This window comes from Delphinus delphis, chromosome 6 (assembly GCF_949987515.2).
Source record: "Delphinus delphis chromosome 6, mDelDel1.2, whole genome shotgun sequence".
In the NCBI taxonomy this organism is placed as follows: Eukaryota; Metazoa; Chordata; class Mammalia; order Artiodactyla; family Delphinidae; genus Delphinus; species Delphinus delphis.
In genome coordinates this window covers 80574595-80602445 of record NC_082688.1, presented here as the reverse complement: position 1 = coordinate 80602445, position 27851 = coordinate 80574595, and the positions used below count along the sequence as shown (strand labels likewise).

Below are 27851 nucleotides of genomic sequence, written 5' to 3'. Positions count from 1 at the left end.
AATTTGGGGTGAGGGCTGCAGGGTGTGTGACTTTCTTCCAGTTGGTTGGTGGTGAGGTAACAGGGCAGAGCTCCAGGAATCTTGTGCTCAGGGACCTTAGTTCTCACAGAATAACTCAAAGATATTGTTTTGTATATTCCCCCCCCCCCTTTATTTTTGGCCACACTGCGAGGCATGTGGAATCCTAGTTCCCCAACCAGGGATCGAACCCATGCCCCTTGCAGTGGAGGTCCCTATTTTGTATATTCCTTGAGGAGGAAACAGGACCCTACCCCAAGGCTGCACTAATGTTTCTTGACTGTTCCTCCCTTGTTTCTGCAACCCCTCCCTTCCCTGATTAGCAACTTTCTGAATCTGCCCTTTTAAACTTAGGGAAGGTCAAGGAAGCTTAATGAAGCCTTTTTCCTACAAACAAGAAATAGGGGACACAGAAAGGCTTTTGTATCCTGGAGGGCCCCACAGAGCCCTTCTCAGTTTCAAACGTGTATATATACATACCTAATTTTTTTTTAATTTATTTCATTTTTGGCTGCATTGGGTCTTAGTTGCTGCACGTGGGCTTTTCTCTGGTTGCAGCGGGGGGGGGGGGGAAGCGGGGTGCCACTCTTTGTTGCGGTACGCGGGCTTCTCATCGCAGTGGCTTCTCTTGTTGCGGAGCATGGGCTCTAGGTGTGTGGGCTTCAGTAGTTGTGGCTCACGGGCTCAGTAGTTGTGGCTCACAGGCTCTAGAGTGCAGGCTCAGTAGTTGTGGTACACGGGCTTAGCTGCTCCGCGGCATGCGGGATCTTCCCGGACCAGGGCTTGAACCCATGTCCCCTGCCTTGGCAGGCAGATTCTTAACCACTGTGCCCCAGGGAAGCCCTACATACCTAATTTTATTTATAAGTTTAGTGATACAAAGGATGTGTAAAACACAATTTACATATAACAAAATATAAATGCTCTTACTGGAAATTCCATATTCTCACAGAATGCTTTTGTTGCTATTTGACAAACTCTTGTATCCATAGCCAGTCTATCTTTGCAGCCAGCAAGTGTAGTTCCAGCATAAAAATTGGCTGATATTTTTGTGTATAGAGTGTTGTCCAACACCACCAAGTAATGCTCCAGTTCTCAGGTGGACACAGACTGGGTACCCTCCATTGTAACTCAGTTCTGACACTATGTGTCAGATCTCACAGGTCAGGGGCTCAGACCTACAGGACTGCCCTCAATTTAGATGCCAACTGCAAGCGCACGTTGCACCTGGACTTCTGACCAACCGGCTGTAAACTAGAGGTTCCCATGACCCACTCCTTGGGTTCTTCATTTGTTAAAACAGGTCACAAATCTCAGGGAAATATTTACTTATGTTTACCAGTTTATTGTAAAGGATATTATAAAGGATACAGATGAGCAGCCAGATAAAGAGGTACACAGGTCAAGGTCCAGAAGGATCTTGAGAGCAAGAGTGGAATTGGGGTGTACCACCATCCAGTCCAGAAGCTCATCAAATCTTCCCTGAGTTCCGTGGGCGGGACTCAAAGTTCCAACTCTCTAATCACTGGGTCTTCCTGATAACCAGCTCCATCCTGAGGCTGTGTAGGGAACTCCTCCAGGTCATCCATTAGGATAACTCAGGTGGGAGAGAAAGGGCTTATTATGAATAACAAAAGACAGACAATCCTCCCACTGAGATAATTACAAAGATTTTAGGAGCTTTGTGCCAGGAACCAGGGGCCAAATACAGTTTGTCTTCCAGCCCTCTGTATCTGTGGGTTCACATCCACAGATTCAACCAAGAGAGGTTGGAAAATATTTTTTAAAAAGTTCCACAAAGTTCCAAAAAGCAAAACTTGAATTTCTTGTGCACCAGAAACTCTTTACATAGCATTTACATTGTATTAGGTATTATAAGTAATCTAGATAATTTAAAGTATACGGGAGGGGGAATTCCCTGGCAGTCCAGTGGTTAGGACTCCGAGCTTTCATTGTCTAGGGTGTGGGTTCAACCCCTGGTCGGGGAACTAAGATCTTGCAAGCCCCTGGCACTGCCAAAAAAAAAAAAAAACAGTACACGGGAGGACACGTGTATAGCTAGGTTAAATGCAAATACTATGCCATTTTATATAATATACTTGAACATCTGTGGATACATCCTCTCGGGGGTGGGGTGGGATCCTGGAACCAATCCCTCTGGATGCTAATGAAATAAAATTCATAATTAATGGCAAGACAAAAATACTTAAACATAAATTTTTTCTTTGCCCCTTTGGGCCTCCTCCCTCCCCTTGACTGTGTATTGTGCATCTGCATTAACCAGACCTCCTTAGGCGATAACATTCCTTTTTAATCTCATCAAGAGTCACAACTCATTAGGAGATAACCTTCCTTCTTAATCTTGCAAGGGGCCAACGTGACCCAGGAGCCACTGCTTTGTACCTGTAGATCTGGATTGTGTAAACGATCAATAATATGTCATTTGATGTAAACCCTTTGTCTCAAGAACTTCTATAATTGTACTTTGACCTCCAAGGGACAGAACAGCCCTCAAAGCTTTCTGAAAAACTGTCTCCCAGGTTATAATCCTCAGGTTGGCTCTAGTAAAATTTTCCACTTTTTTTAGATTGACTATTGATTAATTTTTTCATCAACAATACCAAGGGACAACTGTATATTTCCTTAAAATTTTTGTTTCTAAATTTTATTGAAGTATAGTTGATGTACAATATTATGTGAGTTACAGTTGTACAATATAGTGATTCATAATTTTTAAAGATTATACTCCATTCATAGTTATTATAAAATATTGGCTATATTCCCTGTGTTGTACAATCCATCCTTGTAGCTTTTTTTTTTTGGCCATGCCACTTTTGGCTTGCAGGATCTTAGTTTCCTGTAAAGGGATTGAACCCGGGCAGTGAAAACCCCAGGTCTTAACCATTGGACTACCAGGGAATTCCCCTGTAGCTTATTTTATTTATTTATTCGTAATTTTTATTTATTTATTTATTGGGCTGCTTTGGGTCTTCATTGCTACGTGTGGGCTGTCTCTAGTTGCAGCGAGTAGGGGCTACTCTTTGTTGCAGTGCGTGGGCTTCTCATTGTGGTGGCTTCTCCTGTTGAGGAGCATGGGCCCTAGAGTGCACGGACTTCAGTACTTGTAGCATTAGGGCTCGGTAGTTGTGGCTTGTGGACTCTAGAGTGCAGGCTCAGTAGTCATGGTGCACGAGCTTAGTTGCTCCTCGGCATGTGGAATCTTCCCAGACCAGGGCTCGAACCTGTGTCCCCTGCACTGGCAGGCGGATTCTTAACCACTGCGCCACCAGGGAAGCCCCTGTAGCTTATTTTATACATAATAGTTTGTTTTGTTTGTGGTACGCGGGCCTCTCACTGTTGTGGCCTCTCCCTTTGCGGAGCACAGGCTCCGGACGCGCAGGCTCAGCGGCGATGGCTCACAGGCCTAGCCGCTCTGCGGCATGTGGGATCTTCCCAGACCGCGGCACGAACCCGTGTCCCCTGCATCGGTAGGCGGACTCTCAACCACTGCGCCACCAGGGAAGCCGCCAAATTTCATTCTTTTATATGGCTGAGTAGTATTCCATTGTATATATACACCACATCTTCTTTATCCTTTCATCTGTTAATGTACACTTAGATTGCTTCCATATCTTGGGAATTGTAAATAGTGTTACTTTGAACATTGGGGTGCATGTATATTTTTGAATTAGTGTTTTTGTTTTTTTCTAACATATACCCAGGAGCAGAATTGCTGGGTTACATGTGTATACTTTTTTTTTTTGGCCACGACACCTGGCATGTGAGATCTTAGTTCCCTGACTAGGAATCAAACCCGTGCCCCGTGCAGTGGAAGCACAGAGTCCTAACCACTGGACCACCCAGGAATTCCCAACATGTGTATACTTCTTATCACACAGTAAGTAAGAGGAAAGTGTAGGAACGTCTCTCATTCATCAGAGACATGAGCAACTTACTTGCTGAATTGAACAATAGCTTTTTATTTATTTATTTGACAAATTTATTTATTTGTTTTAGTTGCCGGCACGTGGGATCTTCGTTGTGGTGCAAGGGCTTCTCTCTACTTGTGGCGTGTGGGCTCCAGAGTGCGCGGGCTCAGTAGTTGCAGAGTGTGGGCTCTCTAGTTGTGGCATGCAGTTTTAGTTGCCCTGCGGCATGTGGGATCTTAGTTCCCTGGCCAGGGATCGAACCCGCTTCCTCTGCATTGGAAGGCGGATTTTTAACCACTGGACCACTGGGGAAGTCCCTGAATGACAGCTTTTGAATGGTGGAAAAATATTTATTTAATTTTTGTGGTATCCACAATGTAACAGCTACAGACACATTTTTAATATGCATTATTCATATTTTCTCCATCACTTTCTTAAGTCTAGACAATGACCGAAACTAGCCCTGATTTGTAGCATTTGCTGATTTCTGTGGGTAAATACTCCCACCATAGCCTATCTCAAGCTGCCAACAATGATGTCACTGAACATGAGTTAGGAAGAAATGCATAGTAGCACACCATTATGTAGTTTTTCCACCACACAGATACATTAGCATAGATAATAGTAAAATTATTAGAAGGCAATGAATTGGAATATTTATTATCTTTTTTTTATATAACTTATTTAACTTTAAGTTTATGTAATTTAATTTTTGAGGACTTGCAAAATTTCTGAAAATTTAGCAATTGACTCTCATGAGCCCACAGGAGCCAGCTCCAGCACACCCTGGTTTCCTTACTAGATTGTAAGCTCCATGAAAATAATACCTGGCACATAATATGTACTCAATAAATTCTTCTGGCATAAATGAATGAAAGTAATTTTAGTGTTATTTAGTTCCTTGCCACCTAAAGAACCTGATTAAATTAATTTGGGAGGGAAGTAAGACATGGGCACTATTTGAGCTGTTGTCAGACTCTCATGCCTTTTCTGAAGAAATCTGGGAGCAGGTTAGATAAAGGGGTAAATTGGTCAGGGAGGCCTGAAATCTCCAGACTGAGGATGAAGAGTGGGAATGTCCATAACATTATCAGTTCAGTCATCCTCCACAATGCCGCCATAACTTATTATTTTTAAGAAACACATTTCTGGGCTTCCCTGGTGGCGCAGTGGTTGAGAGTCCGCCTGCCGATGCAGGGGACGCGGGTTTGTGCCCCGGTCCGGGAAGATCCCACATGCCGCGGAGCGGCTGGGCCCGTGAGCCATGGCCGCTGAGCCTGCGCGTCCGGAGCCTGTGCTCCGCAACGGGAGAGGCCACAACGGTGAGAGGCCCGCGTACCGCAAAACAAACAAACAAACAAACAAAAAAAACAACACATTTCTGCTGAAATCCCTGCCAGATCTTCCAGCCTTCAAGATAAAATTCTAAATTTTATCTAGGTCCTTCATGTTTCCAGCTTAATCACTATTACTGCATTCTATACCCCTATATCCAGCCTCATGGGGCCATTTACCTTCCCCTGAACTTGCTCTGCACTGTCTTGTCTTCAGACGTTTGACCATGCTGGAGTCCCTTCCCTACCAGGAATGCCCCCCTACTCCTTTCTAACCCAGAGGCATCTCCATTTTTTCACATCCTGCTTGCATAGTTTCTCCTCTCTGAGGTCTTAGCTGGTACCCCATCCCCGTCCCCTCTGGCATAATTAATTCTCTAGTATTTTCCTACACTGGAAGGATTTACATGGAGGAGATGTTGGTCAAGGATACAAACTTTCAGTTATAAGACAATAAGTTCTGAAGATCTAATGTACAGTATGGTGATTACAGTTAACAATACTGTCTTGTATACTTAAAGCTGCTATGAGAGTAGAGCTTTCATGTTCTCACCATAACAACACCACAAAAAAGGGAATTCCCTGGCAGGCCAGTGGTTAGGACTCTGTGCTTCCACTGCAGGGCACAGGTTTGATCCCTGGTCGGGGAACAAAGATCCCTCCTGCAGGCCACACAGTGCCACCAAAACAAACAAACAAACAAAACCCCCACAAAATGGTAATAATGTAAAGTGAAGGACTTGTTAACTAACCCTATTGTGTAAACATTCAGCAACATATATGTGTATCAAATCATCACATTGTATATCTTAAATTTATACAATGTTATATGTCAGTTATATCTCATCAAAGCTGGAGAAAAAAAGAATTGACATATCTGTTTCCCTAATAGATTATGAAAGCCTTGAGGACAGAATCTGATTCATTGTCTCCCATTGTCCAATTTAGTCTCAGGCATGTATTTAGTAGGCAACAATAATTGTTCATCAAAGGGGCAGCCTAGGGAGAGGAAAGCATAACAGCTAATCTCTCTGGGCCTCAGATCCTCCTTTTCACAATAAGGATAATGTTTCCTTGCCTGCCAGGAAGCTGAAGGAGATGAGCTCACAAGTCATTTCCCAGATCCATGACCTAACGTCACAATTTCCCCTAGAGCAGAGCCCGGTATCAGAAATGTTGAGAAGCACTGTGGTTTTGTCCTTCACCCCAAAGACATTTGATCTTACTTTAAGAAGCCAACAGGTGTAGCCATTCTGTCCCTGCAAAAGGCCATACTGAGCTATCTTTGGCCCGGAACAAGGCCCAGGCTGCTGGGAGATTAGTGTTTGGCTGGCGGAATGTCAGGGAAGGTCTGGGCTGAACAGGTTATTAAGCCCCCGCCTTCCCCTGCCAGTGTGCTATGGGAGGTGCACTTTCTTCCACAGCCAGGCTGGGAATTTTCCTCATCCTTGTCAGAGCAGATTTCTCCTGGCGACTACCATGTGCATGTTCTTGGAAGCCCAATAGGAAAGTTTTGCTTAAGTTTACTCAGGAACTGAAAATTGACAGGCAAGTGAGTGCTGAGTGAAAATATTCTTTCTTTAGCGAGCACAGCTGCCCACCCTCAAGTTGGCAGAACTGGCACCATATCAGCAGAGGATCTGAGGGGGTGGCCTCCTCATCTAAAATATCCACCCCTCCACCTGTCATTCCACCATTAGATCTTAATTCCTCAGCGTCTCTAAGGAGGCTTTTCTGCTTCTAGAAACCCATTTGACATTCCAATTCCTCTGGAAAGTGCATTTTAGCTGGGATTAGTAATAGGAAGAAATAAATTCCTTAGCTTAGCATCAAGATACTATACAATCAGATGCTACTGACCTCTATAATTTTATCATCCACTACACTGACCCCCAAAGAACACTCCCTTTAGCCAAACTATTCTTTGAGCCTACCTTGCGTTTATTTCCCCCTCTGCCTGCTGTTCACACAACTTCCCCTGCCTGGAATATTCGGCAACCCACCTTCCCCTAGTCTGTCTCTCTTCCTTTTCTTTTTCTTTCTTCTTTTTTTTAATGGCTGCGTCAGGTCTTAGTTGAGGCATGCGGGATCTTTCGTTGCGGCTCACAGGCTTCTCTCTAGTTGTGGCGTGCTGGTTTTCTCTCTCTAGTTGTGGCGAGTGGGCTCCAGAGTGCATGGGCTCTGTAGTTTGCAGCACGTGGGCTCTCTCATTGAAGTGCGCAAGCTCAGTAGTTGTGGCGCACGGGCTGCATTGCCCCACTGCATGTGGGATCTTAGTTCCTGCACCAGGGATTGAACCCGTGTCCCCTGTATTGGAAGGCGGATTCTTTACCACTGGACCATCAGGGAAGTCCCTCTCTTCCTTTTCTCAGTAGACATTTATTTATCACCTACTACAGTGAAGCACTGTGTCAGGTTTTTTGTTTTTAATTGTTCACAGAGCCCAGAGCAAAGCTAGGCACATAGCGGGCAAACAATAAACCCAAGGTCAAACTTGCCTTGTATTCTTTCCATCTCTAGAATTTGCTGAGTTATAATTTGGACATGCAGGTGGGTATGTATTGGTTTCTGCATCTCCCTTGTAAGCAAAACATAGAAGTGAAGGGCTCCCCTTGTGGCACAATGGTTAAGATTCCGCCTGCCAATGCAGGGGACACGGGTTTGAGCCCTGGTCCGGGAAGATCCCACATGCCATGGAGCAACTAAGCCTGTGCGCCACAACTACTGAGCCTGTGCTCTAGAGCCTGCAAGCCACAACTACTGAAGCCTGCGCGCCTGGAGCCCGTGCTCTGCAATAAGAGAAGCCACCGCAATGAGAAGCCCTTGCACCGCAACGAAGAGTAGCCCCCGCTTGGTGCAACTAGAGAAAGCCCGCACACAGCAATGAAGACCCAACACAGCCAATAAATAAATAAATAAAATATATAAAAAAAAGTGAAAAACAGAATTTTAAAAGATAACCATTGAAAGTATCACTCTTCATTTAAAAAATACTGAGTATGCCTGCTATGAGCTAGAAATTCAGACATGAAAAGACATGCTCCCCTTGTCTCTAGAAGCTTACAGTCCCATGGGGAGGGGCAGGCAAAAACACTAATGATTTTGGAGAAAATAAAGCACTATGTTTGGAGTTAGGGAGACCTGGGTTTTAATCCTGACTCTGCAACTTGTTAGCAGTATGTTTTGAATTAACTCTTTCTGAGGAGTGATGATGATGATGATGATGATGGTACTTCAGAGTTGCTGTGGAAAAGTAAAGTAATTTCTATAAAACATCTTGCACTGGGCACTTCACATGGGCTCGTTTTCCTTCTTTTCTCTTTAAACCACAAGTATTTACAGAGTCACTCCTCTGAGTCTCATGAGGGCTAGACCATGTGGGAATTTAGAACAAGTACCAGCTGTGATTTTCTGCTAATTTATAGTCTGTTAGAGTAGCAAGATCCACACATATGAAGAGTTAATAATACTGTGAGACTGGATTAAGGAGGGCTGGGATTCCCTGGAGAGGTGGGCCTGGAGAGGAGGTGAGATCTACGTTGTGGAAGTGTAGGTATTGGGCGGATAGTGAAGGTAGGGAGTCATGAAGGTCTTGCGATGCAGGAGTGGAGGGGCTCCAATGGGTAGGAGAGATAAATAAAGTGGAGCAGGTAGTACGAACTGGACTGTGGAGGGCTTTGAGAAAAAGTCAGAGTTATTTTATGCTTATTTTCAAAGTACCGTGTTGATTTTTGAACAGAGGAGTGGTGTGTTTTAAAAATATAATTTCTCTATACATGTAAAACGTACTTAATCTATAAAGGATGGATATACAATTGTCTTTGAAGGAGACATTTATGCATTAAGTGAGGTCTCTGACCTTGAGGACCAATGAAGGTTGGGTACAAGGTGTGTGTGGGGTGTCCTATTCTTTTTTTTTTTTTTTTATTCAAACAGGGTGTCCTGTTCTTCATCAGACAGTAATGGTCCTAGGTCTTTCTACTTCCCCAACTATGCAATTACCAGAATGAAAACAAATCTCTTCCAAGGGGAAGGAAGGCAATTCTTTGCCAGTCCATATTCTTCCTGCTTAGTAGTGCTCTAACATCCCATGTGTACTAGTTTGTTAGGCCTGCTCTAGGACAGTACCGTAGACTGGGTGATTTAAACAACAGAACTCTCACAGTTCAGGAGAAGTCCAAGATCAAGGTGTTGGCAGCATTGTTTTTTGTTTTTTTTCCTGAGACTTCTCTCCTTGGCTTACAGATGGCTATCTTCTCCCTTTATCTTCACATGGTCTTTCCTCTCTCACTAATGTTCTTATAAGGACCTAAGTCATATTGGATTACTGCTCACCCCAGTGACCTCATTTAACCTTAATTACCTCTTTAAAGAAACTGTCTCCAAATACAGTCACATTCGGTAATACTACTAGTGGTTAGGACTTCAGCATATGAATTTGAAGGAGACATAATTCAGCCTGTAACGCCACCCTAGAAATTCAGTCTTCTCTTGTAAGTTATTATATTCATATTTATATATCTTGGAGTCCTCTCTTAAAGCATACAGCTTTCAATATCCCAGCTCTAAATGCTTTGTTCAAACTTTTTTTTTTTTTTTTTTTGGCTGCGCTGCGGGGCATGAGGGATCTTAGTCCTTAGTTTTCTTAGTTCCCTGACCAGGGATCAAACCCGCACCCCTTGCAGTGGAAGCGTGGAGTCTTAAACACTGGATTGCCAGGGAAGTCCCTGTTTAAACATTTTTTAAATCATAAAAGACTTGAGTATTAAAGGTAATTTGAAAATACAGAAGTGAAAATGAGAAAATATTAGCTACAATCCCATTATCTAAACATGGTCCATATTAATATTCTTTTGATGTATTTTTATAGCTTTTCCTATGCACAGTGTTCTTACATAGTTACATTCACCCAGCAGATTTGGTTCTGGCTTTTTATACCTAGCAGTATATAGCCAGCATTTCCCCATGTCCTGGCATGTTCTTTGTAAATGTTATTTATAAAGACTGCATAGTGTGGGATCTAGTAAGAATGCCATAATTTACTTAACCATTCCTCTACAGTCAGACGTGGAAGATGCTTCCAATTTTTTGCTGTTATAAATAAAGCTGTGAGAAACGTTTTTTTCCACATAACAATTTTTCCATATTTAAAATTATTTCCTTAGGGCAGAGTACCAGAATTGCTTTGGATGAAGGAGTTTTAATATAACTTTTTGCTTTCCAAAGGGTTTATGCCAACATATATTTCTATTAGGCAAATAAGAGAGTGCCTCTTTTATGAAACACTGATTAGCATTAAGTAACACCATTATTTTCACTCTTTATTAATTTGGTAGGCAAAATGCATATTATTGTTATAACTTTCAACTTAAAGAATTGTGAGTCAAACATCTTCCCATGTTTGTTGATGGGCTCTATTCCCTCTTTTAGGAATTGTTGGTATGCTTTGTCCTATTATCTACAGAAATTTCAGGTTCTCAATTTGTATGAGCTTTTTTTAAAAAAATATATTTACCTATTAATTTATTTGTTGCACTCGGTCTTAGTTGCGGCAGGCAGGTGCCTTAGTCACGGCTCCAGGGCTCCTTAGTTGCGGCAGGTGGGCTCCTTAGTTGTGGCATGTGAACTCTTAGTTGCAGCATGCATGTGGGATCTAGTTCCCTGACCAGGGATTGAACCCAGACCCCCCCTGCATTGGGAGTGCGGAGTCTTATCCACTGCGCCACCAGGGAAGTCCCTGTACGTGGTTGTTTGTTTGTTTGTTTGCGGTACGCGGGCCTCTCACTGTTGTGGCCTTTCCCGTTGCAGAGCACAGGCTCCGGACGCGCAGGCTTAGTGGCCATGGCTCACGGGCCTAGCCGCTCCACGGCATGTGGGATCTTCCTGGACCGGGGCACAAACCTGTGTCCCCTGCATCGGCAGGCGGACTCTCAACTACTGTGCCACCAGGGAAGCCCATGTACGAGGTTTTTTAATGGTAAAAATATTAGACATTCAAAAATTTGTTTCCTCCATCTATTATCTTTTTTCTAATGTTACATAAAGAAGTTTTCTATTTAAGAGTTGTTTTATCTGTTGATTGCTTCCTTTCTGCTTCTCCATGGCTTGAATATTTATTTGTTTCCTTCAAGCCTTTCTATTTTATTTATTTATTTAAATTAAAATTTTAAAATTTATTTATTTTATTTTGGCTACACTGGGTCTTCGTTGCGGTGTGTGGGCTTCTCTAGTTGCAGTGTGCAGGCTCTCTAGTTGTGGTGTGTGGGCTTAGTTGCCCCATGGCATGTGGGATTTTAGTTCCCTAACCAGGGATCAAACCCATGTACCCTGCATTGGAAGGTGGATGCTCAACCACTGGACCACCAGGGAAGTCCCAAGGTTTCTATTTTAAAAATATGACAGTTCTTGTTCACTAAATCAGGCTGTTTTTTTTGACTAAACCAAGCTGAGTGGCGGCTTGGTTTAGTGGAAAGAGCAGGCTTTGAAGTCATAGTTTAGAATACTGGGTCTGCTATTTAAGGTGTCCTCTCCTCTCTGTTCTGTAAAATCTGAATATCTACCTTGAATATTTGTAATTGGGATAAAAATAAGATGGACATATATATAGCACTGTGCCTGAAGACAATAAATATTTACCGCCTTATCTTTAAACCATTTTGGTACAGAGTGCAGTGTAGCTCTAAATCTTTCCCCCAGATTGGTAATAAATTGTCTCACTACTTACTTTTTTTTTTTTAATATTTATTTATTTATTTGGCTGCGCCGGGTCTCAGTTGCCCCAGGCAGGATCTTCGTTGCCGCATGGGGGATCCTTTTTTTTTTTTTCAGTTGTGGCATGCAGACTTCTTAGTTGTGGCATGAATGCAGGATCTAGTTCCCCAACCAGGGATCGAACCCAGGCCCCCTGCACTGGAGCTCGGAGTCTTACCCACTGGACCACAAGGGAAGTCCCATCTCACTACTTACTGTTTTTTTCTTTTTATTTATTTAGTTTTGGCCGCATTGGGTCTTCATTGCTGCGCGTGGGCTTTCTCTAGTTGCAGTGAACGGGGGCTACTCTTAATTGTGGTGCACGGGTTTCTCATTACGGTGGCTTCTCTTGTTGCAGAGCACGGGCTCTACGCGCGCAGGCTTCAGTAGTTGTGGCACGCAGGCTCAGTAGTCGTGGTTTATGGGCTCTAGAGCACAGGCTCAGTAGTTGTGGCACACGGGCTTAGTTGCTCTGCGGCATGTGGGATCTTCCCGGACCAGGGCTCGAACCCGTGTTCCCTGCATTGGCAGGCGGATTCTTAACCACTGTGCCACCAGGGAAGTCCGTTCCTTACAATTCTTATGGTCCAATTATTTTCTGAGGACTTTCATAGGCAGTATCTTGTATGAACCTGACAATGCATTATAAAGTAAGCAGAATTTAGCTCCTTTATATAGATGAAGAAACAAGTTTAGAAAGGACAAGTTATTAATTAGTAGAGTTAGGAAGGAACTGGACTTTTAATTTTATTTATTTATTTATTTATTTTTGGCTGTGTTAGGTCTTCGTTTCTGTGCGAGGGCTTTCTCTAGCAGCGGAGAGCCGGGGCCACTCTTCATCGCGGTGCGCAGGCCTCTCACTGTCGCGGCCTCTCTTGTTGCAGAGCATAAACTCCAGACGCACAGGCTCAGTAGTGTGGCTCACGGGCCTAGTTGCTCCACGGCATGCGGGACCTTCCCAGACCAGGGCTGGAACCCGTGTCCTCTTAATTGGCAGGCAGATTCTCAACCACTGCGCCACCAGGGAAGCCCAGGAACTGGGTTTAAAGAAACAAGGCACAACAGTGTTACCAGGGAGTCTTTTTGGCTATTCCACACAGGTCTCACACAGACTCATTCACACATTAACTGTTTGTTTACTACTTTCAAAGGTCAGCATGCCCACACAGCTTAGCTGGCTCTGGGCATAAACATACCTCAGAAACTGACGGTATATTGTAAATTGTCATTGTCACTGTACTAATTTTCAGCCAAACAAACAGCATATGGTCCTCTGGTTAATAACACATTCACATCTCTTGTGGAAAAATCTTCATGAGAGGCCAAATTTTAATCAGAAGGTTGTTGGTGACATGGAAATTTCAGGGTATCTTTATGACTAATAGGCATGGAGCCCCCATTTCTATCTGCCAAATGCAGAGATCTGCCAAAGGGACCAAAATATTCCATGTGCCGGTCAGGTCACCCTTTTCCCTGCATGGTGTACATTTTTGCTTAAGGTTTTTTTTTTTTTTTAAAGATTCTATATAGACCATTCTTTCCGAGTTATCACATTCTTCATGCAGGGTATACTGTATTTGATTATGACCATTTATTTTACTGTAAGTGAGTAGATTAGGTTTGAATTGTGATTAGCTTTATCTAGGTTGTGACAATTCTTTGGAATTTATACACTTTGATTCTACCTTCCTAAATGTCAGCCACCTATTACTGACTTTTTCTGAAATGGGCCTCATTTAAAAATGACTGATTTCACTCACCTACCTTAGGTACAGACTTGAAAATAAAAAACCCAGGCTTCTGAGAATTTCTCCAGTGTATTTTCCATCACATTAAAATGCTCTCACTTCAGTCCAGCCAAGAGCAATTAAACAAAAACTAGTGAAAGGGATGGTGATGTTCTTTGCAGTTACAGGATGTGAAATTAGTTTCAGAGTCGATGTCTCAGTCAGGCTGGGTAGAACAGGGTGGTAGTAATATCCCTTAGGAGAGATTATTTTGAGAGGATAGTTCTATTGCATCCAGGTGGTAATAACTTTATTCAGTGAGGTTTTAGGACTTTGACGCCCTTATTTTTCCCACTGATCCTAGGTCTTAGGTAGGACTTCCTCCTTGATGAATGATAATTTAGTGAAAGCACCCAGTGCAGTAAGCCTGGAATAGAAAGACAGATTAAAAAAATATTTATTTAGGTCTGTGTTAGGTTTTCGTTGCTGTGCGTGGGCTTTCTCTAGATGTGGTGAGCAGAGGCTACTCTTTGTTGGGGTACACGGGCTTCTCATTTGCGGTGGCTTCTCTTGTTGCAGAGCATGGGCTCTAGGCGCGTGGGCTTCAGTAGTTGTGGCATCAGTAGTTGTGGCACACAGGCTTAGTTGCTCTGCGGCATGTGGGATCTTCTCGGACCAGGGATTGAACCCGTGTCCCCTGCATTGGCAGGCAGATTCTTAACCACTGCCCCACCAGGGAAGCCAGACAGATGTTTTAAAATATATTAACGAGAGGAAATTGAGGTCTGGAGAGGTAACATAGCATGTACAAGCTAACACATGGTCTCTGGTCTCTCTCTTTTTAAAATAAATTTATTTATTTTTGGCTGCGTTGGGTCTTCGTTGTTGCGTGCAGGCTTTCTCTAGCTGTGGTGAGAGGGGCCTACTCTTCCTTGCGGTGAACGTGCTTCTCATTGCGTGACTTCTTTTGTTGCAGAGCACGGGCTCTAGGCATGCGGGTTTCAGTAGTTGTGGCACTTGTGCTCGGTAGTTGTGGCTCGTGGGCTCTAGAGTGCAGGCTCAGTAGTTGTGGTGCACGGGTTTAGTTGCTCCGCGGCACGTGGGATCTTCCTGAACCAGGGATTGAACCTGTGTCCCCTGCATTGGCAGGTGGATTCTTAACCACTGTGCCACCAGGGAAGTCCCTGGTCTCTCTTTTCTTAAAAGTTAATCTTTAATTAAAACACCAGTACTACTCCGTGTAGAAAATTAAAACATTATAGATTTGACTAGCACCCTCAATCACAACCCTCTTTCCCACTTCTCAGATACAGCTGTTATCAGGTTTGTATACATCCTTTTGGAAGTGTTTTCTTATGCTCTTTTCATCAAGTCTTTGCTTCTCAAGGGTAATTTTCATCTTAGACTCTCCCACACCTTTCGGTAGGGCAGGAATACAAAAAGGAGAAAGACTGAATTGACCAGACAAAATCCTAGCTTACTGTCAAAAGAGAGATAAGATACATCTACACATGAATGGTCATGATAATAAGTTGTTTGTTAAAGGCACAGCCTGAGCATTCTTTGATCAATGCAGATGAATAACAAAGGCTTCCCCTGAACTGAGCAGGACATTAAGGTTTCAAGTGTTTTTCATCAAGTAATTTAATCTGTAACTAGTCTATTATTGAAACTAGCAAGTTAGTAATTAGCATAGTGCCCTACACAAAGATCACTCACTATATGGTAACTCCCTTCTCACCTTTACTTAGACATGTTGTGCCCAAAGGATGCATACAGGGTGTGAAAATAATTACTAATACTTACTGAAGGTTTATTCTGTGCCAAAGTGGTAGTTCACGTAATCTCATTTAATTTCACAAGCAGGTGAAGTGGTGTTATCACAAAGAAAAGCTCGAATTGAGGTAAGGCCTGGTGGACTCCAAAGTTCGTGTGTCTAACCAGTCTCAGATACTGCCTTTGAGGATCAAATAGGCCAGTAAATGAGAAAATACTTTAAACTCTAAAATACTATGCTACAATTATAAACCATTGTCTTCTTTTTATGCCTAATTCCTGGAGTTAAAACAGGTGAGGTCATTTTGCAAGGCGGGTTATTCATTGTTCGGAGATAGAAAACCTGGTTTGGGTCTCTTCAGCCAGCAAACCGAATGATTTCCCTACGCTTAAAACCGGGACAATCCCTTCCTCAAAGAGTTGATTCTGTGATTTAATAACAGTGGTTGTATAAACGACCGACAACGAGTGGGCTTTCAATAAATGTGTTTTCAGGCATAAGGGGCTTGGGGGTGCAGAATTCGAGCCCACATTCAACAGGGCCGACGCTGCGAGGCTCCTCCCGCCCAGTGGAGGTGCTGCTTGAAGCCAGGTGGGTGCCGCGGCAACCTTCGCGGGCCGTTGGCATTTTCCCGCGCAGGAGGGCGGGGCGGAGCGTGGGCCCGGCAACGAGGTAGCGGAACCCCACGCCCCCACCGGGACTACATCTCCCAGTAGGAACCACGCTCAGCCACCTGGCGGTGTCCACGGTTATTAGTCTCAGATGCTAACCCTGTCCACTTTCCGTCTCGGCCTTCCGTCGGTCCGAAGTCACAGGCGCACCATCTACGAACACGGGAGGGAAAGGATGTGGTGGTGGGTGCCTTTGCTGTGCAGCAGGTTGGGAGTCGTGGCCCCCTCGCACAACGTTTGGGAGGCTAGGGTCGTCTGGAGTGGTTGAACTATATCACGTGACGGGGGGAAAGCGGCCGCAGGGGAGTGACCTGCGGTGCCTTGAGAGGTCATCACAGAGCGACAACGCTGCTCTTGTGGGCATCCTGGATGCTGTGGGTAGTACGTCCCTGATAACTCCGAGTATGAGAAACTCCGTGAAATCTCCCTTGTTGGCTCCATCCGCGTACCTCCCCGCCCCACCTCGGAGCTGTTGGCCTCGCCTGGTGGGCGTCGGGGGCGGCTAAAGGAAGCGACGCGCTCTGTGGGCGGGCTGATGAGCTACCGCAGCGAGCTAAGTGCAGCGGCCCCTCCTTCGCGCGTGACGTAGAGGTCACGTGACAGGTCGGACCGCCTCTGCCGCCGCCGCCGCTTTGTAAGAGGCACATTGGCAGGTAACGAACGGCGGCGGCGGCGGTGGGTCCCGAGTCCAGCGAGAGCAGCTGCGGTAATTGCCACCCTCTCTCTCTCCTTTCCCGTTCCAGGTCGCTGAGCGCTGCAGCTTGCGCTTCGTAGTCCTGGGTTCAGCTCTTCTTTCCTCCAGACTCCTTCATACTGCCCCAGCGCCCACCGTGAGGTCTGGCCGAGCTTCCCTCGCCGGCTTCGTGCGTCCTCAGTTTGCCCAGGCCTGGGTGCTGTCCTTCCTCTCCCCCGCGGGTTGTCCTGTGCTCCTTCCTGCCTACCCGGATCCTTGGCGGCCCGGCTCCACCCAGCCCCAGGGGGCGCCTACCCCTCCCCCCCGTCGGGTTTCTGCCCTGGAGGGTGTGGTTTTCTCTCCCACCGTTGTCCCTCCCTGCCTGTCCGCTCGCGCTCCCGCGCCACGCTGTCGCTGACCACCTTTCCGCTTTCACGCCTGTCTCCAGTCCTGGGACTGGACATCTCAGAGCCCAACTTCTACACTCTCTAGCCTTTCCCGGCTACCCGGAGGCAAAGTTCAGTTCTGTTTCTCCTCATTCTGGAAGGCTTTGGTGTCGGACACTTGGGACTCAGTTTTCCTCCTCAGTCCTAGTTTCTGTAGTCTGGCTGTGTCACAGTTGTTCTTTAGCGTAGGTTTGAGAGGGGCTTTGTAATTAAAGCGCTCTCTTTTATAACATTATTCCAAATGTTATTTTTTAATTGGTGCATTGCATCTCAGTTTTCTTTGCCGTGGAATCGCTTTCCCACTCTGCTTTCCCACCTTTTCCCCTGGATTTTCAATCTAATTAGTTGTCCAGGCATTTCAGGTGCCATCACTAAACTCACCACTCTGGTCTTCGTTTATCCTTGTTCTCTCTAGGAGTTGATTCCATCATTATTCCTGTTATTTCCTGTTTGACATAGCCCTGTAGTTTACTTCCACCTCTGTTGGAGATTGTTTCTACTTGTATCCGAGGTGTCTCCACCAGTATTTAGGCTTACTTTCTTCTGCTCTTCTGTGCCCTAACAATTGAGAGCTGAGGTCTCCATAAGATATCCAAAGATCATCTTTTATTTGAAGGGCATATAATTCACTTTTTGGGTGAACCCAGTTATTTTATATTTTCTCTTCGATTATGATAGTAATTTTTTAAACCAAGGGGTATGTCAGTAGTTAGTGTGTTCCTCACTTTTCACCATGAATTGTACATTCGTAATTTTTAGTGTCAGTTTGTCTAACAAAAGTGGAAGGAAGGTGAACATAATACCTAAGCTCTCCTATATCCTGGGGATTGGGTGACTCGGGTGGTGTCTGTCTCAGGAAGGGGAATAAATTCCACTCTCCGGAGATGGTAGGGTCTTCCAGTGCACCAGCGTCTCTTACCTACCTGCAGAGCCCCTTGGTTAGGGCTATCCTCCCATTGCTGTGGAGCCTTCACTTATCATTAGGCAGAAGTGATTAGTTCTCCCCACACTACGTTTCTGCTCGCTTGCAATGTGTTCCTCCTGGTTTTTCCTCCTTAAGGCTAGTTCACATGTGTGGTGAGATTTTTCCCCCGCCCCTGTCCTCTTGCTTCCCACAGCTCTGATTTTCTCCACCTGCTTCCTTGTTGTTTCTGACCTTAGATAATTAAAACGATTGAGAGAAGGCAGGTTTTTGTTGTGATTGAAATATGACTGGAAGTGGTGCCATGGGAATGAGGCCATGGGAAAGGGTTGTGGTAGTTGCCCCTCCTGCCTATTTCCTGCTGCTCTGGTTTCCTCTGGCCTCTCTCTTTAAATGTGGGAGGGACCAGCAGTAGTCACATGGAGCTGCCTTTAGAACCAGGCTGAAACAACAGTTAACACCTCTGCTTCCCTTTCCTCGTTAACTGGTGCAGCCTGTGCCGTGCTCACTAGGAGTGTCTCTTGGTATTAGCCTGAGTGACTTTTATTGTTTGGTGAGAAATGGTAGGAGAACATGGAGGAGAATGGGTTTATTTCAGTATCTGTGTTTTGATGGGAACTGGTTGCTCTCTCTACTCTCTTGAGTATAAACTACACATAGAGAGTATAAATCAGTCTTGAAGGTTTGATCTGGTCTGAAGTGAAGCCTTTACTTTTGAAGTGTTGATTCCTCAGTCCTTTTTTTTTTTTTAATGACAACTTAACTGTTAAGATTTTGTTGTTGTTGTTATAAGACACTTTTTTTGGGGGGGGTAAGTGTATTATAAAGGATTAATGCCTGCTCAAAAGAAATGGTCTGCATGAATTCACAGACTGTGAAGTTCCTTTGCTTTTAAACAAATCTATCTTGTGAGGCAACCGGTAAGTCAGCAATTATCAGTTAGCTCTTAGTTGTTAATTTGAGTATATGGAGTGTCCTTTAAAAGCTAAATAGTGTGGCACTGGTGGTGTTGACTGGTGAGATGGTGGATCTCTGATAGAGCTTAGAAGCAGCTGTTTTCTCTTTTTTTCCCCCAAAAGGAGAGTGGAGATACAACTTGAAGTAAGGCAAAGACAGGAAATATCACTTGGAAGCCTGTGGTAGGTTTTGAAATATTTTTGATCCAACTATCAAATAAGTGTTTAGGGATGGAGTCCTTTTTCTTTTTTAAGTCCAAAGACCAAATTAGTTGGGTTTGTTTTGACAATTATAATGCAAACTTTGTATGCTGAAATTTCCTATTCTTTTGTTTTTAAATTTATTTTATTTTTTGGCCATGTCGCGCAGCATGTGGGATCTTAGTTCCCACACCAGGGATCAAACCTGCGCCCCCTGCAGTGGAAGCGCAGAGTCTTAACCACTGGACCGCCAGGGAAGTCCCCCTCCTACCTTTTGTTTGTTTGTTTGTTTTCTTGACAGTGTTCCTTTCAAAGATGTGCCTCCTGTGCTTTTTAAAGAAAGTTATTTTAGTTTTTTTTAAAAAAATATTTATTTTTGTCTGCGTTGGGTCTTCGTTGCTGCAGCGGGCTTTCTCTAGTTGTGGTGAGCAGGGGCTACTCTTTGTTGCGGTGAGCAGGCTTCTTATTGTGGTGGCTTCTCTTGTTGCGGAGCACGGGCTCTAGGCGAGTGGGCTCAGTAGTTGTGGCTCGCGGGCTCTAGAGTGCAGGCTCAGTAGTTGTGGCACACAGGCTTAGTTGCTTTGCGGCATGTGGGATCTTCCCGGACTAGGGCTCGAACCTGTGTCCCCTGCATTGGCAGGCGGATTCTTAACCACTGCACCACCAGGGAAGTCCCATTATTTTAGTTGTGAAAATTCTTGGCCTAGGTATTGAAGAACAGGTTCGTGAATTTCTGGCTGACATGGCATGTGTACTACAGTGAGTTTCAATTTTCAGAAAACTCATTTTCATACTGGAGTTATGAGCTCAATTAAATTGGAACCCAGTTAACTATTTGGAATTAATTTATGAAACAGGGCTTGGACTAAGGAATAGGTGTTTCATTTTAGACTAGGCAATGCTCTACTTTTAAAGATTGTTAGGAATGTATTGCTTGTTTTTCTTCGTTTGGAACTCTAAAAATAAAAGAACGTATATTTGATTAGGTCAGAAATTTCATTAATGAGAATATTTTCAAGGATTTGTAGACTAGAGAATTTCATTTGGATTTAGACCTGTTGCTGTAACTTTGTTTCTTGTGTTATAATTAACTTTTTAAGTAAGATGTCACATAGGAACTTACTCATTTAAAGTTATGTTGTACATACACAAGCCAGTAATACTTTATTTGGCCGTGTCACAGCCTGTGGGATCTTAGTTCCCCGATCGGGGATCGAACACGTGCCTTCTGCAGTGGAAGTGTGAAATCCTAACCACTGGACTGCCAGGGAATTCCCCCCAAAATACTTCAGTGCTTTAATATTTACTCAAAAATTTTTACCTGTCTTAATCTTCTCATCAAATCAGTTCTAGATATACCTATGAAGACTTTTGGAAGCTCAGAGTTGCTTCTCTTTATTAATGTCTTTCTCTCTGTGCCTTCTTTAATTCTTTCCATTCCCATCCTCCTTTCTGTTTTCCTCTTATTCCTCTCTTTCCCTTGTTTTCTCTCTCTCTCTCTCTCTCTCTCTTTTTTTTGTTGCCTTCTTCTGTTCCTTCACCCCCCTACAAAAACACTCAAGTCTCAAGTGAGGAGGTTGTATTCCTTCTGACTTTCTTTGCCACCATAACATGCTGCTTCCCAAGCGAGCAGATGAAAACCTGAAATATCTTTGCAATCTCATGGGCTTGGGGAAGGTGTATAGTGCTACCTGTATTGTGCATGTCTATGCAGCTGGAATGTGTGCTCTTTGAAGGGTGGGATTTTTCATTTGATAATAATATAATGTTTGTCAGATCATAAGCAAGGGAATAAGTAGGCTTAAAAAATACAAGTTTAACTGAAGTAGGGTCTGGGAAACAAGTGACTGGCTTTAGGATTGATTGACAAGCCTCACTTTAAGTTGTTTTCTATACCAAACCAGTTCCTCTCCCTCTCTTTTTTCAAGTTAATTTACAAATTTCCATTTTAAAGTTGGTTTTTGAGTCAGGCTGGCTGGCACTATTTTACATAAGAAAATACGTTTTAGAAAATTTGAAAAAAAAAGACTTAAAATGGTTTTAACATTTTAGTATAAATCCTTTTTTTCCCTACGTGAAGTATATACCTTTTAAAAAATGAGATTGTACTTTGCATACTTACTGATTTTTTATTGAAAAATATAGAATACACACCAAAGGAGGTATATGAGGTAGAAAAACACGTGTAGAGTTTTCAAAAACTAGTTAAATGACCAAAAATGGAACATTAATGCTACCTAAAATCCCCATCTCCTAGATGTTACTTTTTCTCTTTCCCAGGGGTTATCATTACCCTATATTTTGACCTTATTATTTTTTAAAATAATGTTTACTTGGTATGTATCCATAAACAATATATAGTTTAGTATTTCCCGTTTTCAATCTTGATCTAAATGGGATTGTATGATTTTCTGATACTTCTTTTATATGTTTTAGATTCATCCACATTGATTCTTACAACTCTCCATCATTTTCAGTAGTGTGGTATTCCATTGTAAGGATATGCCACATCTTATTCTATTGTGATGGATGTTCGTTTCATTTCCGGTTTTTTGCAATTACAAATTATACTCGTTCCCCTTGTGAATATTTGCACGCCACCTCAAAACAAGTACAGTAAACTGATTTGCTGAGACTATGTATAACTGAGAGTGGAATTTTTGGGTTGTGTGTGGGGTGTGTGTAACTTCACCAGGTAATCCCAAACTATTTTCCATAGTATTGTACAGTCGTTCTTAATTAGGCACCACATTTGAACCACAGAACACAGAAAGTTGAGTGACTATTTTCTCAATTCTCTTGAGGATGTTCCATAGCTAGTATCATTCTAGACACCTACAGAAGAATTTAATTCGTACATAGAATGGATACTATAGACATTAGAACTTAATTCTCAAGACCGAATGGGTAAGAGCTCCACATCCTTGCTAACATTTGGTAGTGATTTAATTTTTAGTTTTAGCCAATTCTAGTGGGATGTTTTAGGTAGATCTTTTATGAACACCACACGGCTGGATTTTGCTTTTTAATACAGGCTGCCAACTGCTCTTTTAACTGGAGCATGGAGACCATTCATGTTTATGGTAATTATGGATGTTTTGGATATATTTCTGCCATACCTTTTTTAAAAAAAATTATTTATTTTTGGCTGCATTGGGTCTTTGTTGCTGCATGCGGGCTTTCTCTAGTTGCGGTGAGCTGGGGGTTACTCCTCATTGCAGTGTGCGGGCTTCTCATTGCGGTGGTTTCTCTTGTTGCAGAGCACAGGCTCTAGGTGTGTGGGCTTCAGTGATTGTGGCACGTGGGCTCCGTAGTTGTGGTTCACGGTCTCTAGAGCACAGGCTCAGTAGTTGTGGCACAGGGGCTTAGTTGCTGCCCAGCATGTGGGATCTTCCTGGAGCAGGGATTGAACCTGTGTCCCCTGCAGTGGCAGGTGGATTCTTAACCACTGTGCCACCAGGGAAGTCCTGCCATACGGTCTTATGCTTGCCTGGTGTTTATTGTTTCTCTGTCCTTTTGCAGTTTTAATTCTTTTTTCTGTTTGCTTTCCTCCAATTAAAAAGTTTTTTCAAATCTATAAAATCTGGAAGAATATAATGTGTACCTTTTAAGTAGAGTTACTACTTAATATTTTGCCACATTGACTTTTTTTTTTTTTTTTTGGCTGTACGCGGGCCTCTCACTGTTGTGGTCTCTCTCGTTGCGGAGCACAGGCTCCGGACGCGCGGGCTCAGCGGCTGTGGCTCACGGGTCCAGCTGCTCCGCGGCATGTGGGATCTTCTCAGACCGGCATGTGGGATCTTCCCGGACCGGGGCACGAACCTGTGTCCCCTGCATCGGCAGGTGGACTCTCAACCACTGCGCCACCAGGGAAGCCCTACATTGACTTTTTTCTGTATATACTCCACACATTATCTTCTGTGGCTAAATGATTTGAAAGTAAAATGCAGACATCTTGACATTTATGCCTAAATATTTCCTTAGCAAGTGTCTCTTTACAACAAAAAGCTTCTCTTACAAACAGTCACAGTAACATTATTACACCTAGGAAAGTGAATAATTATTTAAAATATAATGTATAATGTCAGTAAAAATCTGATATAAATCCACATTCAGATTTTCCCAGTTGTTCAGAAAATGTCTTTTATAACTCCCTGTTCAATCAGGGTTTCTGATTTACCCTATTTAGGTATTGTCACTGAAGTATACTACTGAATGATAATCCATTTCTTTCTTTTTTTTTTTTTTTTTTAAAGCTTAGGCTAGTATTTTTAGTACTTATTTATTTTGGCTGCACCAGGTCTTAGCTGCGGGATCTTCGTTGCAGCATGCATGCGGGATCTAGTTCCCTGACCAGGGATTGAACCCAGGCCCCCTGTATTGGGAGCACAGAGTCTTACCCACTGGACCACCAGGGAAGTCCTGATAATCCATTTCTTAACTGATTATTTTCTCAATTATTTATCAGATGTAACTGCCAGTCAGATGATCTGATAAGCAAGAGGTAACTACTGCTGTTACTCAGTTAAGATAATTCTTGCAAATGTTAAGTAAATTGCAGTTTATTGTAGGATAAGTGTAATTTTCTTGGGCCATTGGAAGACTGAAAGTGTCCTATTACTCCTTTGCCCACCCCAAGTTTTGAAACACTGATGAAATTTCCTTTTTGATGTGGGAATGAAGCTAAGCTATTACATTTATAAAAACTTTTTTACATAGTATATTCTCATGATATTTTATTTCTCTGAAATGCTCAGAATGTAGGTTAATCCAAATTAGGCCTGAATGACAGTTTTTTGTTGTTGTTAATGATATATGCTACTATACAGGTGTTTACTTGAACAAAGATTTATTGTTGCTACTTGTTAGCAACTGTTAGGTGCTAGGGATACAGATGAATAATGCACTGTCCCTGTTCTCTAGGTGCTTAATTCTAGTGGGAAGACAGTGCAGTTAGGAATGAGGATGCTGTTGGGAGTGACAGAGGAAAGCACTGCCAGTTGATTCCAGGTACTGGGCAAGTCTTCCTTGAGGTATTGGGAGTCTGAGCCTTACTTTTCCTGGGTTATTCCTGTAGGATCAATTATGGGCATATTCCTGAAGTTATAATTGTTTCTTTTGTTAAAACACTTGGAATGTTAAAACATTTTGAACGTTCAAAATTAAGTTTTATTGGAATTTGCTGTTATTTGGATTACCATATTATTGTTATCTTGTTTGGCCTTGACTTGGTAGTTTATTTGTAGCAACTAGTAAAAGAGAAACAAAGTTATTCTTAATGTAATTTAGTCACATTAAACATTTTCTTTGGGGCAGTTTTTTATTATAACTTAATGAATGTCTCAATTTTTCCCCTCCAATCAAGATCTCATTGTATTTTGATGAGAAATTTCCTGGTATAATATCAGTTACTTGGTGAAATACTTCTTTGAATTGCTGAAGATCAGATGGCTTCTTAAAAAAATCCTTAGCTTATTTAGTACCTTTTTTTAAAAAAAATAAATTTATATATTTATTTTTGGCTGCGTTGGGTCTTCGTTGCTGCACGCGGGCTTTCTCTAGTTGTGGCGAGCTGGGGCTACTCTTCGTTGTGGTGCGCAGGCTTCTCATTGCGGTGGCTTCTCTTGTTGTAGAGCACGGGGCTCTAGGTGTGTAGGCTTCAGTAGTTGTGGCTTGCGGGCTCTAAAGCGCAGGCTCAGTAGTTGTGTGGCACATGGGCTTAGTTGTTCTGCGGCATGTGGGATCTTCCCGGACCAGGGCTCGAACCCACGTTCCCTGCATTGGCAGGCAGATTCCTAACCACTGTGCCACCAGGGAAGTCCCTATTTAGTACCTTTTTAATTCCTTGTGACTGGGTGTGCTAAGGTAATGGTGGAAAAAATACCCCTGTATATTACAGAACAATCCAGGTGTTGGTAACAGGAATAAAATCCTTGTTAGCTAAAGCAGACCATTTACTATTTTATTATCACAGAAGAACTTTCATTTTTTTAAAGGCAGTTTGAGCTGTTTAATTGTTCTAATGCTTATCTCACTTTATCGAAAGATCCTAGCTGTAATGGGATGTAGCTAGCTTACCATGAACCAATTTATATACTCTGACGGTCTAGCCATCTGTAGGACAAAGAAATGACCAGGAAGCCTATAAAATTACACTAAGAACTCAAGCTGCTATTAAGTAGGGCTGTTTAGTATATCGTTAAGTGACCCTAAAACACCATGGAGTTATTATGGATGTCAAGTAAAGAGTAATTGCTGTTTACATTGAAGGACAGAAAATGAGAAAATGGGTGTTGGAGTGAGAGTTGGCCGTGGTGATAGTTGTACAGCTTCGTAAATTCTAAAAATCATTGAATTGTACACTTAAGAAGGGTGAACTACTCATTATACCACAGTAAAGTTATTTGAATTGTTTGAATAAATTGACAGTATTTTGAAATAGAATCAACAGAAAAGAAAGTGGTCAGTGTACATTAATCTGATAGTTGCTACCCTTTATGGTAGCGATTAGGATCTAGGCTAAGCATCTGAGGTACATTATCTTCTTTGGTGCTCCTCACAGACTTGAGAAAGAGTAAAGTGGTCAAGGTTGCTTAATCTAGTAATTTTTGCGACTTCCAAGCCTGTGATTTTCCAAGGACAGAAAATGAGAAAATGGGTGTTATGTTCAGTATGCTGTTGAGAAAACATGTCTGTGGAGGTTGGAGGCAAAAAACAAAACAAAACAAAAAAACAGGTGCAATTTGGGAGAATGACAAGTGTAGGGATCAGAAAGGAATAAAGACCTTGTATTTGTGGTGGTTGGTGGTTTGTGAACAGAAGTTGATGGAGTTTAACAGTTAGCATTAAGCAGTATTCTAAAAGATTAAACATTCCACTTTGACATCAGTTTCATAATTAAGATAGTTCAGACAGATAAATAAGGGTGTGACATTTCAGTGAAGTAGAGAAGAGACAATTATTGATATTCTGGTTGATACAGATACCTTAGAAATTCTTAGAACCTTTGAGGCTTTAAGTACAGTGACCCTTAATTCAGGTACCTGTAGAAAGTTGATGGCAGAGAGAATGTAAAGGAAGGCATAGATTTAAGGCCTTAAATCCTTTATTACTTGAATATGGGTATAGGAAGAAATGGTGCACTAAAAGAATGGCTTAAAGGTTTTGAGCTCTGGAACACTTGAAAAATGCTGTTGGTTACTTGGAAAATTTTGGAAATCTTCAAATGAGGCAGTTTTGGATGAATTCCATTATAGATGTAGCGATCTAATAGGCAGTTACCTGGAGGCTGAATCTCTGGAGAGACATAGTCTTTAGCTTTTGCTTTGAAGTTGGAGGTAATTATTGATGCCAGTAGGGTATAAAATTTCTGTGAGAAGAGAGAACGTGCTTAAGAATTGAACAATTTTGTTGTTTCAGCGGTGGGAGAAAGATGGGATGCCGCTTAGGATTTGAGAACAAAAGAACTAAGATGGTGTAGTGTCTTAAAAACCAAGGGAAAAAGTTATACAATGTGTTGTATGCCAGAGACAGGTGAAAGAATGAGAACAAGAAATATTCGACAATTATGTGGAGGTCAGTGGTGACCTGGGGAAATAGTATCTTTCCTTCTGTTGCAGTGGTAGGGTGGTGGAAAGCAGACTGAAAGTTAAGGAGTTGTTTAGTGAGGAAATGGAGGCAGTGAGTGTATTCTTTTTGAGAAATATAGTTTATGTAGTCATTGCTTACAATTACATGCAGTTTCCAAGAGTACATGGAAGATAATTTTTCTAAGCCATTGTTTTTGAAATTAATCTGGATGTATAGAATAGTTGAACAGGTTTTGATGCACATCCTTGTGAGAAGGAAAAGGGTATGGAATATTTTCTCAATGTAGTCGTAGGAGAGTTCCTTATTAAGGAATTTTGTATTTGGTTTGAATGAAAACTGAGCCTGGTGCATAAGTGACAGGTGTGGTAACATTTAAATGGATTGTGTGACTATGTTTTGATGGATACATTCTTCAGGTAACTGACATTTTTTAAAAAGTTGCTTTTGGCATGAGTGAAACAATAATAAGGATGCCATTAGAATAAAACAAATATGCTGTAAAAAAAAAAAAAAAAAGCCAAGCAGTTCAAGACTTTATATCTTGAATATATGAGGAAAGCTGAAGAACTGTAATGAAAAGCTGTGGGTGTGAAGTACTTAAAAAATCAGTGTTTATATTTTTGGCTTATGATATAGCTGTTTTCAAATAGCTTAGTAATGGATATACTGAACCTTTTACATCAATTGTGAAATATTTGTGTATTTGTAACAATTGAGTGCCAAATGTTTAAATGATTTGTGCAGAGATGTGAAAAATGAGAGTACTTGAAATATTTTATGTCTTCAGTAAGAATTGAAGATTTGTAATGTAATATTGTAAATCAACTAAGCTTCAATTAAAAAAATAAAAAGAATTG

The 27851-nt window shown here is 42.4% G+C and overlaps 1 protein-coding gene across 2 annotated transcripts in view; it reads left to right on the top strand.

The window, feature by feature from the left end:
• The first annotated feature begins 16833 nt into the window (after positions 1–16833).
• The window catches only part of UBAP2 (ubiquitin associated protein 2), a 115508-nt gene continuing 104490 nt past the window's right edge, over positions 16834–27851 (top strand). For both annotated transcript variants that reach the window (XM_069540777.1, XM_060014899.1), the window contains exon 1: positions 16834–16912. The gene's annotated coding sequence lies outside the window, so the exon portion shown is untranslated. The remainder of the gene's footprint in view (positions 16913–27851) is intronic.